Below are 18,737 nucleotides of genomic sequence, written 5' to 3' on the forward strand. Positions count from 1 at the left end.
TTGAAAGAATTGAATAATATCATTGACAAAGCCCTTAGAGTGGTGGCTGACACAAAATTATTATACTTCAGCCATTATTATAAAAATAAATTTCACAAATAACACTTGACTAATAAGTAAATTCCCAATTTATTCTAATAACCAAATAATTAGAATATTTTTCCAACTGTGCACACGTCATGCTTAATGATAATCATCCTCAGGATCTAATTCTATGAAGAACTATGTCAATTATACCTTAAGTCCCACCACTAAGTCCTATATAATAAATTAGATTAAGTTTTGAAAGAATAGAACCTAAATTTTTAATCCCATAAGTATACACTTCCTGGGGTGGGGGGGACCTAACTCCTTCATGCACACTTTATGAAATCAAGTGCCTTTTCAGGCCACACACTTATAATAAGTAAGTGAAGCAGAAGCAATAAAAGCAATAAGGAAGGTCAAGGGCTGTGACCAAGTGAAGCAAACGCTTCTAACAAAAGGGGCTTTGGCAACACAACGATGTAGCTAGGCTGAATTTTGCTATCAGAGCATCAGTGTGCAAACCCATTAGTGCAAAACTTTATCTCAAGAAGGAAGAACTTCCCTAGTGTTTCGTTCATTATCCATTGTTGCAGGAAACAGGTTATCTAAATTTATATCACATGATCTCACTCATTTATGGAATATAATGAACATCATAAACTGATGAACAAAAGCAATGTTGTATCAAGAAAAAAATAGTTTTCTTCCCTAACATTTATTTCCTTTGCTTTAGGAAAATAAATCATGGGGAAAAGCTCTTTTAGAAGTTCATCTTTGCAAATCTGACCATGATAAAGAAGGAATGTCCCAACAAATCCTGAAACTTTTATTTCTATATTATTCACCCACCAGAGATACTGAATATGTAAATGCAAAAATAAAGATTTCAGAAACATTCTTTGCTGAACTTCGCCAGTCATCAATCCATGATGAAATACACCATCTAGATAAATCCCACTAGAAACGACCTCATTAAAATATTGCATTTACAAACAATTGCATGAACTTTGAGTCAATAAACTGATGACTAAAATATGCTAGAATATCTTGTTGTTATAGAAAAAGAGTGAAAGCAATCCAAAAGTTCATTAATAAGGGACTAATTGAGTATACTAGGAAACATCCAAGTGATAGAGATGTTTTATTTTGCTTTGTTTTTGAAGCTGTAGAAAAGAAATAAGAAACATCTCCGGTAATTGTTACGTAGATCATTTAGGATATGTAAGTGAAAAACACCACGTTGGAAGAAAATGTGTTTAGTGAGTGAAAGTAAGCTATCATTTACTTAAGAAAGAGTAGAGTTATAAAAAAACATTTTTTAAAAAGGTTACCTATGAAGATGGGAACAAATAGGTACAGGTGTAGGGAGATAGATATGTAAAATGAGACTTCTTTATAATTTTAACTTATAATGCGGATTTAAATTTGGGACCTACAAATGTCCACAGATTTTATTTTCATATACATGAAATAAATATACACAAATACATAGGTTTATGCATAAAATACATTAACATTAAATAAAAATAAAGCAAATGAACTTAATAGTGTACAGAGTTGTTATACAAATCACACAGAGGAAATTCTAGTAAGATGGTGAGATATTTAAAGTTCAAAAAACTTCTAATTTTCAGTAATTATATCATTAGTACCAGTAATAACTTTGCATTATGATAACAAATGATATTAATGTCATTAGAGACAAAGATTTTCAAATACAGGAAAAGAAATACAATTGAAAAAAGCAAAGAAATTAAGCCAAAGCTCAGTAAATGTAAGTTTGAACTGAAAATATCTAACTCATGATACATTCCCCTTTAAAAAATATAGACTTCTTATCGTTGTCCACTCAAAAGGTTAAGAAATCATAAATCCACCAGCAAAGATCATCTCTGTTGCCAGGGTTGTGGTCTCTAAATACCACTGTCCACTAAAAGGAGCCAGGGCTTCTTGGAAGAAAAGGCTGACACACCCAGCTCCATGGCAAGAAGCTATAATACGTACTTGGATTCGGTTTTTATTTTTATTTTATTTATGTATTTTTTGTTGTTGTTAATCCTCACCCAAGGATATTTTTCCATTGATTTTTAGGGAGAGTGGAAGAGAGAGGAAAAGACAGAGAGAAACATCGATGTGAGAGAAACAAATTGATTGGTTGCCTCCTACAGGAGCCTTGACCAGGGCCCAGGCCGGGGAGGAGCCCGCAACCAAGGTATGTGCCCTTGACCAGAATCAAACCTGAGACCCTTTGGTCTGCAGGATGATGCTCTATCCAATGAGCCAAACCAACTAGGGTGGGACTGTTTTTAAACCAGAAGTTATGAAAGACTGTTTTTATGGCCTAGAGGTTTTTGATATAATTTGAGGAGCTCCCACAGACCAGAGTTAGAGTATATATGTGATATATTATGGAACTGTACACTTGAAACCTACATAATTTTATTAACTAATGTCACCCCAATAAGTTCAATAAAAACACATATTTTTAAAAGAATATTTTGAGTACCATAAAAGACATAGCTACAACGGATTTAAATATGTCTATCTACACTAATAAAAGAGAAACATGCAAATTGACCATACCTCTGCTATGCCAACAAGCCATGCCCACCAGCCAATCAGGAGCAGGTATGCAAATTAACCCAACCAAGATGGCTGTGGCCACAGAGCGAGCAGGAGGCTTGGGTTTCCCCAGCAATGGAGAAAGCCAAGCTTCCCGCCCGCTCTGGCCGACCCTGGCCTCCGCTCAAGGCTACAAAGTTTCAATTATAGGAGATAAATAAATCCCAACAAAAATGGCGGCAGCCACTGAGCTGGAGAGAGCAGGAGGCTTGAGTTTCCCCCGGCAATGGAGGAAGCCAAGCTTCCCGGCCTGCCCTGGCCTCCGCTCAAGGCTACAAATTTTCAATTATAGAAGATAAATAAATCCCAGATACCAGGGCCTCCTCTTGGGTCACCAGGGGGTGTGGCTAGCCTGCAAACCACCACAGGCTCCTCGCCCAGGCCACCCCATGCCCCAAGGGAACCCCCACCCTGATCCGGGACACCTTTCAGGGCAAACCAGCCGGCCCCCACCCGTGCACCAGGCCTCTATCCTATCTAATAAAATAGTAATATGCAAATTGACCATCACTCCAACACACAAGATGGCTGCCCCCATGTGGTCAAAGATGGCTGCCCCCATGTGGTCACAGATGGTCACCACAAGATGGCCAACAGGGGAGGGCAGTTGGGAGGGACCAGGCCTGCAAGGGAGGGCAGTTGGGGGCAATCAAGCCTGCAGGGAAGGGCAGTTGCGGGGGACTCAGGCCTGCAGGGGAGGGCAGTTAGGGGTGACCAGGCTGGCAGGGGAGAGCAGTTATGGTCAATCAGGCTGGCAGGGGAGCAGTTAGGCATCAATCAGGCTGGCAGGGGAGTGGTTAGGGGGTGATCAGGCTGGCAGGCAGGTGAGCAGTTGGGAGCCAGCAGTCCTGGATTATGAGAGAGATGTCCGACTGCCCGTTTAGGCCCGATCCTACTGGGATTGGGCCTAAATGGGCAGTCGGACATCCCTCGAGGAGTCCCAGATTGGAGAGGGTGCAGGCTGGGCTGAGGGACACACCCCCCTGTGCATGAATTTCTTGCACTGGGCCTCTAGTTTATATATAAACATCTATGAAATGATAATGATACTTTCAAATATTAATATATCAATGTATTATTTTAAAACTAGTAAAATTGATAAATGGGGAAAATCAACACTAAAGTGTCCTCTCTGCTTTTGAAAATTTTCTTAGTAAAGAGTTAAAAGCAATTTTTGGCTATAAAAAATATCTCATTGGCTGACTAGTAAGGGTCAATGGTTTAGCTTAGACTTATGAACCAAGAGGTTGCTGGTTTGGTTCCAGGTCAGAACACATGCCTGGGTTGCGGGCTCTATCCTCAGTAGGGGGTGTGCAGGAGACAGCTGATCAATGATTTTCTCTCATCATTGATGTTTCTATCTCTCTTCCCTCTCCCTGCCTCTCTAAAATCAATAAAAATATTTTTTAAAAAGTATTATTATAAATTGTAATAGTTGACCCACCAAACTCTATTTTGCTCAAGAGCTACAATCTGATTCTGATACCTCTCTAGGAAATAGATATTCAGAAATATGAAAAATAAAGACAGATATAGAAAATTTGATAGAAAATACCTAGCAACCTGCCTAACCCTCTCCATGTTATTAAAGGAAGCAGTGTTATGGTAAACTGTTTTGAAAAGCTTGAGGAAATGTTAATACCTTTTATTCTCACTGAGACAGCTAAGATACATTGAAAGTACCTGTGGCCCATTTGTATGAAAATCCAATTGATCTACTGAGTTCCATCTTTAGAAATCATGACATAATTTTATCATGCAGAGAGCTTATTTTACTAGCTGAAGGAAAAGTCTGTCAGTATAACTCTACTTCCCTTAGTCTTTTTATCCTTGGAGAAATGTCATCAAATGGGTATAGAGGTTGCCATGCCATGGTCTAGAAAATAAATCCAGTTCTCTCCACTCTCCTGCACAGTTTAATTTAGATGTGTTTCCTTTTACTGCACAGTGAGTAAAATAATTTCTAGTGTAGAGAGGTTTGTTCATAATGCATTATGTAGGTTCACCTCTACATCAGTGATGGGCACACAGTAGACGATCGCCTGAGAATTCCCTTCCCAAAACCAAGATCTATGGTCACTGTTTAGAAAGAGAGGCTTGAAGAGTGACCATTAGGAGTAGCTTTACAGATCATTCTCAACTTCTGGTGAATTGGAATAATTCAATTATATATAACTGTATTTCAAGCCTGCTGCATTCTGAGCTAATATGTGCTGGAAAATGGAAATAGAGGGTAAAGTATACGATAGCTCCATTTCAGTTTGAGAGTGTGCGGCCTCTCCTTTGCTGCCTTTTGATTTGTTATGAGAACATCTGGTGCCTTTGACATTTATAAAGTGACCTCTTTTTCCCTTTCTTCCACATTCACACACCCAGTGCAGGCAGTTGAACAGTCATACATGCAATGAACACAGTATTTCATGGTTAATGTACCATTCTTTATGAGAATATGCTAGCATAATGATAGAGGGCTGAAGCATGTAATCTATAATTAATACAAAGTGAACTGTCATGTAGGGGAAAATGGGGCTTTCTACAGACGTGTAAGTGCAGTCATGGAAACGGCGATAGCTCCTTGATTGTAATTATTCAACCTCACGAGGGGTCTGCAGCTAGCTATTAGAGTGCTAGTGGTCCCTCATGGACTAGTCTCCTGTCCAATTAAACTTCCACAGTCTATTCAGGAGGCACACTTCAGGTTGTCAAGACACTGTGGGAACACTACTGTGTTCCATTAAAGAGTGTCAAGCACCTGCATTTCTAATAGAACATAATGCTTTGGTTACCTTTGCATTTAGAATTTGATAAGAGAATTTTCTTTGTCTGACTTGAATCTCCAGACAGATAAAACATTTGTAATTGGCACAGAGAAAGGTCTTCAGTTTCTGATTCCTGACAGGACTGTACTAATTTAACATTTTCTCTCTTGTACAAAAGGAAAGCATATGCAGAAGTCAGTGAGAAACAAAGAAAAGTTAAATGTTGGGATGACTGGAAAAATAAATGCAGTATAAGTTAAATCAGTAAACAAAGTATTTCACTGGATATTTAAATGTTTGTCTAGGCATATTTGATATAAATTTTGAAATCTTGGAAAAATATACAATGAAAATGCCCAAACATTCTATGATTTCATGAGCTAAGGACTTTCATTAAAACTATTGCAATTTCTACTGCAAATGTCAAAATAGAAAAGGGCTGAATTGTCACATGAGAAATGAAAATTATTTTAAGGAAATCAGTAGATGCAGCATGATATACTAGAAATACATTTTGATTGAGAAGTAGATTATTCATATATACTTATACCTATATTCAATGATGATGATAAGATACTTCTTGTACACTACTTAAAATCTTCTCAGCCTTACCTCTTACTCTAGGTTGTTGTTTCTAGTCACTACTTTTGCACAGGTTTTAACCAGCTGTGACAGATAAACCAAATTTGTTACACCTCTGCCTGAGCCTCCTACTTTGTACATTGTTCTCCAGAATCTCTCTGACTCACTGGCACAAGACATCAGTAGGAAAATATTTGGCATTTTTTATATGCATCACAAGGAAGTAAAATTCTTGGGGCCACTTTTGACCAACAAGGAATAAAAGCCTTAAGTAGACAGTTAGGCTCAAGAATCAGTCATCTGTAGCAGTGGCCAACTGGGTAACAATGAGTTGCTTGTTTTCCCACCCTTCTATTTTTTGCTCCCCAATCCTCACTCCTCCTCCCTGGGAAATAAACTACCATCACATAAGCCTCTCTCTCTCTGGCTTTTCTTCATAGGTGAAGACAATATGGTTCCCAGTATACTATTTACTAATTCTATAACCCTATATAAAGAGCTTAACTTCTCTATATCACAATTTTCAGCTAACTGAGATGCCTAGGCAAAAAGAGTCTTTAAAAATCTAAAACCATAACTTTATGAAAAAGCAGTAGCCAAACTTCAAAATATGTCAGTAGCTGACTCTAGGGAAGGAAGGAGGGCATATCTTCCTACCTTTGGCTGCATATCAAATTTTGCTTTTTGCTTAAGTTTGTTCCAGTCCACTTTGGTTTTGTACTAGGAAGTACATAGCTAGTCTGTTACTAATATGGCTGTTCAGAGGTACATGCAGATTATGTGAAGTTACCAGTCATTCACAGATAATTATATTTGCTCTCTGGAGTCTGCGACAATCTCAAAACTGCACTACCCTTCCTCCCTGGTGTGGATAGCAGTACTGAGACAGCCATGGTGCCCGTTCATCACTTCCTCCTATGGACATTAGGAGACTTGTGCTCCCAAAATAACCAAATAGGATATAGAGAATGTATGAAGAGTGAAGAATGATCAGCTGAAGTATAACACTAGTCAGAGACAAGGAAGAACCTTGGAAGAGAAAATCTATAATAATAAAAGCGTAATATGCAAATAGGCCAAACGGCCGAACAGTGGAACAGCCATTCAAACGACCTTCCGGAGGACCTTCCAGATGAAGCCGGGGCTGCAAGGGCCTAGCCTTGCACGAATTTCGTGCGTCGGGCCTCTAGTAGAAAATAATTGTTTATTTGTTTTAATGTAATTCATTGGTCCAGGTCAGAAAACCAGGCAATATGTAGATGCTAGGAACTGTGGAAAAGGTAACACCATTGCACTTTTATTTTACTTCTTAAAGACAAAAATAAGTTCAAGACAAAATTAACAAAGACATTTTATTCATAAACTTGTAGTAAGGATAGCTTTCAGCCATCACTTTCATTTCAGCAAGGGGCCAAAGGTGTTAGAAAGGAGAATACATTTCACAGAGTAAAAAGAGGAAAACTGAGTCTCTGGCATGTATTCCATTAAGGAGGGATTTTTATTGTTGGAAGTGGGGGAGACTTGCTAATTGGTCGTCAAGTACATCAGTTGGTCTTTGGTTGGTTACAATGGGACAATCAAGTGATTTGGGGACATATTTTATAAAGGAAGAATTATTCAATATTGGGGTAGAGCGTTTTCTGTGGCCAGTAATTCCTGGAAAAAATGGGGACCAATTTTCATAGGTAAATTGTCCCTATGAGTGGAGAGGAATGGCTACCATGGCAGGCAGTTTGCCAAATTTTACTAACCATTAAAAAAAAAAAAAAATTTTAAATATTTCTGATGGCATAAGAAAATGTTAATCTATAATAATAAAAGCGTAATATGCTAGTTAGACTGGACAGCCGAACAATCTTCCAGATGTCCTTCCGGATGTCCTTCTGGATATCCTTCCAGACAAAGCCAGGGCTGCGAGGGCTGAGACAAGCTGCTGTGGCTGTGAGGGCCAATCCCCTTGCACGAATTTTGTGCATCGGGCCTCTAGTAATATAATAAAATCATGGTTATATAGATGGATATTGCATATGATATAGTATATATGTTATATACATGGGGGTAACATAATCCTATATAATAAAAGCCTAGATGCAAATTGTCCCCTTGGTTGTTCAACTGGGAGTTCCACCTGGAGACCTGGAGCTTGACCGCTCACTATTATGTGTACTGACCACCAGGGGGCGGCCCGGAACATGGTGGGCATTGGCAACCTGCTGCAACCTCTCGCTGGCTATCTGGAGGCGGAGGTAACGGGGACAGAAGTGCGGTTAGAATGCGTGGTGTCTGCCGAGCTTGCTCTCACTCCCCCTGCTACCCTCTCCCAGGATGCCAGGGCGCATGTGACAGGGCAGCCCTGTGCTCAGTTGCCAGGTACCCATAAGGAGCCCGCCTGCACCCGCTCGGCCTCCTCTGGGGTCAGGCTTCCGGTAGGTTCATGCAAGAGCCGGTCTGCAAGGCCGACCAGGAGAGAGCACGCTGCCTGCCCGGCTTCCATGTGGTGCCGCTGGGTGGCCCAGAGGCCCACACTGCACCCGGGCCTGCGGTGTCCAGCCACACTCACCGCATCTCCATGTGGGGACTCGGGCGTCATGACTCAGGCGGAGGGGGGAGCATGGTGGCTCTGGGGCCCAGGTGCTGCCCAGGACCCAGAGGTCAGCTGGGACCTGCCCTTCCACGCTAGACACTCGTGCTTTGATCGCCAGCCAGGCCTAGGGACCATACCTATGCACGAATTTCATGCACCAGGCCTCTAGTAGATAGATATATAGATCCCAGACATTTAACCTCTTAAAGCTTTAGTTTTCTCACTTATAAAATATGCTAACATTCACTTCATGGAATTATTTCAAGTTTTTATTTGATAGAGCAGAAAAGTGCTTATCATATGCTGCATAACATTATGTACATCTGATATATCCAAAAGTGTGTTTAATGTTACACAAAAAGTGTCACAGTAATTCTGGGGTGATGAAATCATTCCTGTTTGCCCCAAATTTTCACAGTTTTAAAACTGAAAGTCCTACATCACAGGAACTTCCTTAATAGTGGGCAAACCAAGACGGTTGATCCCTTAAGAAGTAGGTCATAAAGGCAAAACTTAATTTTAGCTCAGACTCTAAAAATAAATAATCCCCTCCTAATAAACATAACTTTAAAACCATAATCATGATTACTGTGATATTATAATGAAGATTTCTGACCCCAAAACATTTCCACCACTGAAGGAACACAATTGTCAAGTGACAGGACTTGTAGGTTAGAGTCAGAGCCTAACTTTTCGCAGCCTTTTTTTTGGTTGGCAACCAAAACTAACTCTTTGGAATCAAAATAAAAGGTGCTAATGTAGGCAGGATGTATTCAAATTGAGAGCGGATTACAAATGGATACTGAATAGAATACAAGTTGAACAACCATAACACCATTCCCTAACACACTGGGAATGCACATTATTAATTTCTTATGAGGGTATACAAGAACTAATTCTAGACTTCCACAATTTTTATACATTGTATATAAACATTATATGATATACAATGCATACTATGTGTGTATAATAAAATGGTCTCTATGTTTTGAGGGTTTTTTTATCCTCAACAAATTATTTCCATGTTTTGCTATTTATGTATGCTCAGTATAGAACTGACGATTGGTACAGAAAAAATATATATTCAATTAAAAAAAATAAATTGATTTTAGAAATAAATTCTCTACTTAACAAATCCCTTTAGGTATATGGTTTGTACCTATATAACCCTTTAGTCCAGAGCAGGAAAAAACAGTTTCTATTATAGGTTGTTTTTGTATATCTGTAAACACTCATGATGTATGGTACTGATAACTGAAATGATCAATGGATTATTAGCATTGGGATTTTAGGATTATAACCCTATTATTCATGGTAATAATAATTGTGAATGTTACCTGAGTGTTTACCATGTGCTAAGGTACTTGATATATTATTTTCATTAATTTATCTCATAGAATCCCAAAACAAACCTATGAGGCAGTATTTCATTGCTTATATTTTCAGAAGAGAACAATTAGTCTCAGAAAGATAAAGTCATTTCCTCTGAGTCAAAGAGTCAAACTGTGATTTTTAAAAATCTGTCTTATTCTGATATTAAATAGAATTCCTAAGTAGTTAGAAAACCATGAAAATAAATGTTTAGAAAAGAATATTAAATTATGAACACAGTGTTTACTTTTCTCAGAACAACTACAAAAAAAAAATATTAAAGACCTCCCGTTAAATGCCTCAGTATTTTCCAAGGAAGTAAATTTCTGAGGGAACCACTTATAGTACATATTCATCCTGCTGTAGACAATTTCAGGATCTATTTCTAAAGTTACTCATCCTGTTACTTGCTACAGTATCAAGAGGTTTGCTTTAAATGACTTAAGAAGATGAGACTACCATCAAGAGGACTCTGCTTTTAAGGAATTTCTAACACTGGCCTCATCTGAGCAGACTCTTAAGGCTGAGAGAAATGCCTTTTCAATAAAATGTACTATTCCTTTCCCAAGATGTTTCTTTTGATTTGCTGTATAAATATCTGGTATCTAAAAACAGAAAAGAAAGTCTTTTGTTGTTTCAAATCCTTTTGTATAAATTATTTTGAAACTTCCAGAGTTGTTACTTTACTTCCCTCCCAAATCTTTGAGAGGTCTATGCCTGTGAAAATCAGAATAAAAATTGCTTAACGGTTTATAGATTATCTTTGAAGGTAGCATCACCACATTTTTTAGAAACAGTCTTATCTAATTCCAGCTGACCTTGTGGTGTGTGGATCGACTTAAATCAAGGATTGGCAAACATTATAAATGAATCCCGCTCAAGGCACGGTGCCTATTCTAGTGACATCTGCCTCACCTTGTGCTGCCAGAGAGCAGTCAGATCTCAGAACATCTTACTCAAAGAATTGATCTCTTTATAGTTGTCGGATTTGAAAGCAAGAAGAAAAGAAGAAAATGGGGAAGATTTTTTAAAAGAAAAGTTGGTATTTTTTTTTCTGGGGGCTGGGGGGGCCTTCCTCCCTGTAAGAGAGTCTGAACTATTTTATTTCCTCCTCAGGAGTACAGCCACACCCAAGATCAAAAACTAAAAATGTTAAATTTGAAGGGCCATACATCCTGCAACCAGGATGTACTTCTCACTGAATTTTAATCAGCAGGGGATATCAATTATTTGAGGCTGTTTCTATATTCTAATAGCAGGTCTAGAAATATCGACTATTATTAGTTGTAAATCGTGTGTTCCCTTACAGGATGCAAATAAACTCTATTGCTATGAACAGACCTAGTGTTCCATCAGTGAAAATTCCAATAAAAATTATGCTCCAGGAGTTGCTCCTAAACATTTTGCTCTTAACAATTACACTAACACAAAAAAAATCAGCTTGTCAAATCAGCCTCCCATAGATGAGAGAACTTGCCCATTATCAAGATTTACTAATAATTTAAAGAATATAAGCATTCAAGAGGCCTGAGTGATGTAAGGAGAGGTCTGGGACACCCTCCCTGTGTGGTTCCTTATGCTTAATTGTGGCATAGAAATGCACTTCCCAGCCCAGAACAATAGAAAAGTCTCTCTGAGAGGTACCTCAGTTTCCCTAAAACAGCAGAGAGCACGTAAGTCATGAAATGTTGCCATTTTATACCCCAGAGAACTGTATGAGTTGAGAGCCATGTCTCTAAATCCATAGACTGCTGGTTTGTTTTACCACAAGCAATCCTAAACCTGGGACATTCTGCTCAAAGCATTGCATAGATAAGGATATCTCTCTTGCAAATTTCATTAGTGAATTTGCCCAGAAGCTCAGCTATCATTTTCACAATGAGAATAGATCTAGCCACCTGCCTTATTTTATTTTCCCCTGGAACACATCCTCACCCAAAACTCTACCCAGAAATTGGAGAATAAATGAATCATTGGCATCTTTTAATTTCTTTCTCTAGCAATTGACCTTGGAAAAACTCAGTCAAGACAATAAGGATTCACTGGCCCAGCAGCTAAGTGTACCTTCTATGCCACAGGCTCAATGGCCACAAAAAGAAAATAGTCCTTCCATTTGTGGAATTCCTCCTCACTCTTGAATTTTTGAATAAAGAAGACAAATGACTGTTCATATTCTGGTTTATGATCTCCTACTGAATATATCCTATTGACCTATTAGGGAGAGCTAATTCATATGAATTATGAGCAGCTATATCAGAACTGAATTCCTAGAATGCAATCTCATTGGCTACTAGGGGCCTGGTGCATGAAATTCATGCACTGGGGGTGGAGGGTCCCTCAACCCATCCTGCCCCCCTCTCACATACTGGGAGCCCTCAGGGGATGTCCTACTGACGGCTTAGGCCCACTCCCCATGGAGGCAACTAGGCTGATCAGGGGAAGGCTCCAGCCCCATCACCCCACTGCTGCAGCCACTGCCAGTCACCACAGCCACCAAGGTGTTTTCATCAACACAACTCCAGTCCCTTCACCAAGAAAAAATGACAACTTTCTTTAGGCATTTTCAAGATGTGTCTTTCATAGGATATGCATTTCTTTTTCTTTCTTTCTTTCTTTCTTTCTTTCTTTCTTTCTTTCTTTCTTTCTTTCTTTCTTTCTTTCTCCTCATCTGAGGATATGTTTCCATTGACTTTTAGAGAATGTGGAAGAGAAAGGGAAAGAAAGAGAGAAACATCAAAGTGAGAGGAACACTTTGATTGGTTGCCTCCTGCATGAGCCCTGATCTGGGCCCCAACAGGGAGGAGCCTGCAACCTAGGTACATGCCCTTGATCAGAATAGAACCCAGACCCTGCTGTCGGCAGGCCAAGGCATTATCCCCTGAGTCAAACCGGCTAGGGCAGGATATGACATTGCTTAGCCCTCCAGCAGCGGACCTTCATTTTTTTCTCCAGGAGTGTGGTGGAAAAACCCTAGATCACCTTTTTGGATTCTTATTACCCAAGTTACTAAGAATATTACCAGTGGCAAACAGGAAGCTTAGCCAATGTGCAGTCAGAAAAGGAATTCCTCTATAGTTCACACCAATCACGGGCTGGGCCCTGCCCAGGCCTAAAGCCTCTGGCCAAAGCTTTAGGCCTGGGCAGGGGCCCTCCAGCTCCTTCTGATCGCGGGCTCCACCCCTGCCCAGGCCTGCCCAGGCCAAAAGCCTCTTGGGCAGGAGCAGAGCCCCAGCGCCCTGTGATTGATCGCAGGGGGTCCACTCCTGCACCAAGCCTTACCTCACAGTGACCTGGGTGCCAGGATGGTCCTGGGACACAGGCGCTGGGTGCCTATGTATGGAAATTTACCGCCATCTTTTTTGGGTTAATTTGCATAGTCACTCTGATTGGCTATGGGCGTAGCGAAGGTACAATTTACATGTTTGTCTATTATTAGGTAGGAAAGTTAACTCATTTTGTAAGATGAGGCAGATGGCATAAATCAGGATGGAAGGCTTCCTAATTTGTTTGTTAAACATATGAGCATTTACTAATGGCTCACTTCCCATTTAAGTTTAAAATATGTTCTAATTCTAGAAAATGGCAGCTTTAGATCGAGATCAAACCATTCACCATGCTTGAAAGTAGCCAGTTTAAAACCCAAGACTTTGCCCCAGATGCTTTAAATCAATCATTGTATTAGTATATTATTAATGCCAAAATGAAGCTGCATTTAGAGAGGGTATAATGAAATTCATCAAGACAAGTCATATTGCCATAATTCTATGATGCACCCTTCCTTAAAAATCTTACTGGCATTCAAAAACCAAGAAAAATGACCAAAATGCAATTCCATTGAATCTCAAACCTTTGAACAAACACAAAAAGGAATTTAAAATGACACCTAACTTCTGAGTTTGTTGGCTTTTAAAAAGTTATATCTTTGAGCATTTTTTTCTATATCTCTTGACTATCTGTATGTCATTAATCATCAGAGAGATGCAAATTAAAATTAAAATGAGACATCACCTGACCTTTCAGAATGGCTATCATCAACAAATCAACAAACAATACGTGCTGCCGAGGATGTGGAGAAAAGGGAATCCTAGTATACTGCTGGTGGGAATGCAGACTGATGCAACCACTATGGAAAACAATATGGAGTTTCTTCAAACAAGTAAATATGGAATTGCCATTTGACCTAGTGATCCCACTTCTAGGAATATATCCTAAGAAACCTGAAATACCAATCAGAAAATATCTATGCACCTCTTTGTAACACAACTTACAATAGCTAAGATCTGAAAACAGCACAAGTGCCCATCAGTGGATGAGTGGGTAAAAAAGCTGTGGTACATTTGCATGTGGAATACTAATGTCTGATATTTTGTATTCCACACCACAGTAAAAAGGAAGGATCTCTTACCCTTTGAGACAGCATGGAGGGACCTGGAGAGTATTATGCTAAGCAAAATATGCCAATCAGAGAAAGATAAGTATCACATGATCTCACTCATATGTGGAATCTAAATCTATATATATAAAGCCTAAGCAACCATTATGACTGAACAACCTGAAAGACCAGAATGACTGGTTGACCAGTTGCTATGATGCACACTGACCACCAGGGGGCAGACACTCAATTCAGGAGCTGCCCCTGGTAGTCAGTGCATTCCCATAGCCAACCTCCATGGTCCCTACCCCCAGCCAGCTAACCTCCCGTGGTCCCTCCCCTGGCTAAGGCTCTAGGCACTGGAGAATCTGGGTCCAGGAAGCCTGTAGGAGGAGAGCGACCCTGATGCTGATCGAGACAGAGTAGCATCTCAGAGGGGGAAGGAGGGGCAAGGCAGTAGCCTAACTGCAAAGACGTAAAGTAAGCACCACTGCCATCTTTCCTCTACCACCACACCACACCACACCATGCTGCTTGCCCTTCTACCCCCATCAGCCACTTCTAGCTCGGCCCATGCCTTTCTGGGCTCCCAACCACTGATTGGCTAGCGCTCCTAAGGCAGTGTGCCACCATTGGCCAAAGTCAGCTACCTCTCATGCTTGGGGGCGGAGACCCGAGAAAATGTGTGGCTAAGGTCCGAGTGCAGGCAGCGAAGTAGAGCTGTATTTCCATCTCAGAACATAGCTGGTGTTCAGGCTGTTTTGGGGTGCTCTGCCTGTGGTCTTTGCTTGCCACTACCTCAGCACATCTACATAACTAGATCAGGGCCTGCTGGCCAACCTTCTGCAGTCCATTCCCCCAGGCATGAATTCGTGCACCGGGCCTCTAGTAGCAACATAAAATGATGAACAAAATAGATCCAGAGACATAGAAGCATGGAACAGACTGTTGAATCTCAGAGGGAAGGTGGTGGTGGGTGGGTGGGTGGTAAGAGATTAACCAAAGAACTTGTATGCATATATGCATAACCCATGGACACAGACAATAGTGTGGTGAAAGCCTGGGGCAGGAGCAGGGATGTGGGCTGCAATGGGTCCCTGGGGGGAAAGAGGAAACATCTATAATACTTTCAACACTAAAGACAATTTTTTAAAAAAAGTTATATCTTTACTTCAATAAAAATTATATATTAAATTCTTCTTATGCTTTAATTTCTTAAGGTTTGTTCTTGGCTTCCCTCTCCTCTCCCTTTCACTCACATCAGCACCTTCTCCATAACCTATTAGCTTTAGGAAAGATAATATATTATCTTTTTTTCAGATGTACAGGTCATTTTGTTTATGGGCTTACTGCAATTGTGAGGCAAAGCTGGTATTAGTAAAATTTTACTATCTATTGTAGTCAAATGTATTAGTATTCAAAAGATTATTTGGCTTTAAAAATTGCTTACTAAGAAAAAATTAGATTTTTTAACAAATAATTTGATCTAAAATACATTTTAAAAAACAGACACTTACCCTGAACTTAAGCAGAGAAACTATTCACATCCAATTCTAATTACTTGACTGCACATTTTTCTCAAGCACATTCAGACTGACAAGTTTTAGGTTATTTTTTTTCCTCTTTTAACTCAGGAAAGACCTAACATGAAGCTTTCTTATATTTGCATTATTTTGTAAGTAAAACTATGTGCCTTCCATAATATAGATATTTTATGATATAGTGTGGACAGGAAAAATATAGCAGAAACTATGTATTTTCAAGAAAATACTAATTTTTTTCTGTCAATTTATATCATTATAAGAAACAAAAAGAAATTAAGAATGGTATGTGAATCTTTAATGATATTTCCAACAACATTCTTATTTTTTAAATTTAAATTCTTAATTGTTGAAAGTATTACATATTCTCCTTCCCCCCCCCCCCCGGCCCATGACCTCTCTTGGGCTGCTTCTACCCCCCAACACACACCTTCACCCACCTTCTATCTGTGACAAAGGAGGTAAGAGCATACAATGGAGTCAAGACAGTCTTTTTAATGAATGGTGTTGGGGAAATTGGACAGATACATGCAAAAAAATGAAACTAGACCACCAACTTACACCATACACAAAAACAAACTCAAAATAGATAAAGGGCTTAAACATAAGATGGGAAACCATATGCCCTAGCTGGTTTTGCTCAGTGGATAGAGTGTCAGCCTGGGGACTGAAGGGTCCACAGTTTGATTCCGATCAAGGGCACATGCCCAGGTTGCAGGCTCGATCCCCAGTAGGGGGTGTGCAGGAGGCAGCCAATCAATGAGTCCCTCTCATTATTGATGTTTCTTTCTCTCTCCCTCTCCCTTTCTCTCTGAAATAAATAAAAATATATATATATTTTTTAAAAAGATGGGAAACCATAAAAATCTTATAAGAATCAATAGGCAGCAAAATATCAGACATATGTCGTATCAATATATTTACTGATACAGCTCCTAGGACAATGGAAACTGTGGGAGCCCCTTTCACATCCCGCGTGTTTCAGGGTTCCCATTCAGGTCCGGTTTCTGGAGAAGGCCGCAATCAAAATGAAAAGAGACTGGAAAAGAGTTAATTTGGGTAAATGGGGGGCCAGGCAGGAGTCCACCTCTGGCCGGGGGACTACTCACTGCTCTGGCCTTTGCTATCCCTTTTATTGAGGTTCTGAGATACACCCATATCCTTTAGGCAGGAAATTCCAATAATAGACAATCAGCAAAAATTTACATATGATGAACAGGTGAGAATTGCTTTAACTACCAATGTCTCAACTAAACAATGAGTGACTAGCTCTGACCATTCAGAGCGATTAAGGTTGGCCAAAGCATTCTGGATTCCCTTTTCACATTTAACTTTCAATGTCTCAATGTTCTGTTTCTGGCAGGAAACTAAGGAGAAAATAAACAAATGGGACTACATCAAAAATGAAAAGCTTCTGCACAGCAAAAGAAACCATCAACAGCCTAAACCGGTTTGGCTCAGTGGATAGAGTGTTGGCCTGTGGACTTAAGGGTCCCAGGTTCGATTCCAGTCAAGGGCATGTACGTTGGTTGTGGGCACATCCCTGGTGGGGGGTGTGCAGGAGGCAGCTAATTGATGTTTCTCTCTCATCGATGTTTCTAACTGTCTATCCCTCTCTCTTCCTCTCTGTAAAAAATCAATAAAATATATTAAAAAAATAAAAAGAAACCATCAACAAAACAACAAGAAAGCCTATTGCATGATAAAACATATTTGACAATGTTATATCCAATAAGGGTTTAATTTCCAAAATTTATAGGGAACTCATACAACTTAAAAAACTGAAGATAAACAACGCAATACAAAAATGGGCAAAGCATCTAAACAGACACTTCAAAGGTGGATATACAGAAGGCCAAGAGACATATGAAAACATGCTCAAAGTCACTAATTGTATGAAAGATGCAAATCAAAACAACAATGAGGTACTATCTCACACATGTCAGAATGGCTATCATCAACAAATCAACAAACGACAAGTGATGGCAAGGATGTGGAGAAAAAGGAACCCTCTTGCACTGCTGGTGGGAATGCAGACTGGTGCAGCCACTGTGGAGAACAGTATGGAGTTTCCTCAAAAAATTAAAAATGGAACTCCTAGTAATCCCATTTCTAGGAATATATCCCAAGAAATCAGAAACACCAGTCTGAAAGGATATATGCACCCCTATGTTCATAGCAGCACAATTTACCATAGGCAAGATTTGTAAACAGCCTAAGTGCCCATCAGCACATGAGTGGATTAAAAAACAGTGGTACATATACACAATAGAATAATATGCTGCTATAAAAAAGAAAGAAATCTTACCATTTGCAACAGCATGGATGGACCTGGAGAGCATTATGCTAACCAAAATAAGCCAGTCAGAGAAAGATAAATGTAATGCCCAGTGTTCAGAATCCCCAAAAACCCCCCAGGAAGGAGCCAAGACCCGCTGTAACTGCAAGAGAACCTTTATTCGTGCTAGCACGAGCTCTCATCTCCAGCGTTCACCGGGGACAAAGAGAACTTCTCTCGCCAACACAAAGACTTTAAGGGGGTTTCGAGTAGTGGGCAGGGAGAGTGTTTATGACCCCCATGATTGGTCAGGGGTAGGGTGAGGGGTCCAGTTACACAGGGGCGCACTGGGCAGCTTGCCTAAAATGGACTGAGTCTATCTCTCTACATTCCTATTGGCAGGTACATGCAACTGTTACATTCTTGCAGTCTACAGGGAGGGGCAGCACAGTAATTTGGCTCTATCATTCCCCCCTTTGTCATGAGACTTACAGACCCAATCATGGGTCAGTTGGCACCCCCATCTCTTCTTCCGTTGGTAGAGGCTTATACCGAGTGTGTAGCACCATCATCTGCACGACCCCTACTCGTTCCTTGATGA

The sequence above is a fragment of the Eptesicus fuscus genome, chromosome 5 (assembly GCF_027574615.1).
Source record: "Eptesicus fuscus isolate TK198812 chromosome 5, DD_ASM_mEF_20220401, whole genome shotgun sequence".
NCBI classification, from domain to species: Eukaryota; Metazoa; Chordata; class Mammalia; order Chiroptera; family Vespertilionidae; genus Eptesicus; species Eptesicus fuscus.